Source organism: Octopus sinensis, unplaced genomic scaffold (assembly GCF_006345805.1).
Source record: "Octopus sinensis unplaced genomic scaffold, ASM634580v1 Contig04523, whole genome shotgun sequence".
Taxonomy (NCBI): domain Eukaryota; kingdom Metazoa; phylum Mollusca; class Cephalopoda; order Octopoda; family Octopodidae; genus Octopus; species Octopus sinensis.
Window position 1 is genome coordinate 18,645 of NW_021827530.1, and position 1,356 is coordinate 20,000.

The 1,356-nt window shown below is 36.9% G+C and overlaps 1 non-coding gene across 1 annotated transcript; it reads right to left on the bottom strand.

Annotated features, from left to right (window-relative positions):
• Positions 1 to 577: 577 nt before the first annotated feature.
• Positions 578 to 682, bottom strand: LOC115227547. The gene has a single exon (XR_003883134.1). It is a non-coding gene; the product is annotated as a U6 spliceosomal RNA (small nuclear RNA).
• Between the last annotated feature and the right edge of the window lie 674 nt (positions 683 to 1,356).

Consider the following 1,356-nt stretch of genomic DNA (forward strand, 5'->3'; position numbering starts at 1 on the left):
TATATATATATATATATATATATATATATTTATTGAAATGGATAAATGAATTATCTTGTTACGGATTATTCAAAATTTAACCGATACCTGGGTAGCAAAAATCACAACAGAAAAAACACGGTTGAAGTTACGACCATGGGGTGTCGCAAACCGTGCCTTAGCGCGGATAATTGAAGTTTAATATATTTAGTGAAGGGAAGAAATGGAGCTGAACGAAGATTCTACAGAATTCCTTTTATTATTTTCTACACATGTTTCAAAGGCCGCAAATTTCCAAATTCGGATTGAATAAGGAGACCATTTTGCAGCTTTCTCTTCAGTAAAATCCAGGAATTTAAATCTCATTTTACTACCCACAAGGGGCTAAACACAGAGAGGACAAACAAGGACAGACAAACGGATTAAGTCGAGTACATCGACCCCAGTGCGTCACTGGTACTTAATTTTTCGACCCCGAAAGGATGACAGGCAAAGTCGACCTCGGCGGAATTTGAACTCAGAACGTAACGGCAGACGAAATACCGCTTAACATTTCGCCCGGCGTGCTAACGTTTCTGCCAGCTCACCACCTCTAAAAAAAAATATGGAACGCTTCACGAATTTGCGTGTCATCTTTGCGCAGGGGTCATGCTAATCTTCTCTGTATCGTTCCAATTTTAGTATATGTATTGCCGAAGCAATAAATATATATATATAACGGGAAGCTTTATGAAAATAAACAAAAGACGAAGGCAGGTGGAATACAAACAAACAATTGTATTAGTATGGCGCTCAGGAATATAAATAAAACAAGTCTTTTACGTTTCGAGCCTACGCTCTTCAACAGAAAGATACACAGAAAAGAAACACGGAGAGAAACAAGGAGAGAAAAAAATGCGTGCAGAAGCTAGCGAATCATCATGGCGATATAAATATATATATATAAATATATATATATAAATATATATATATATAGTATGTATATATATATATATATATATATATATATATATATATATATATATATATATAATATATATATATATTTTCTGCCGCCTGACGAATTTTTCAGCAGTGACCATTATGTAGCGCCTTTACCAACATACGGCCGCGCACACATAGGCCAGTACACACATACATGCTTCTAGGTAGTTTTTGTCTCGCCCCAAAAAAATACACCCAGTATTCTTAAAATATTCAGAATCTTAGTTTTGGTCACACAGAACATCTCCACACCCCTTGCTCTCACCTACTCGATTTGACCGCCGCCTGACCTGTAAATATCTTCAACGCACCCACCACCCGATTCCAACGTACATTGATAATCAGTTCAGCCATGGGCTCTTAAAGAGCCACCTCGTTCAAATTGCTTTGCTG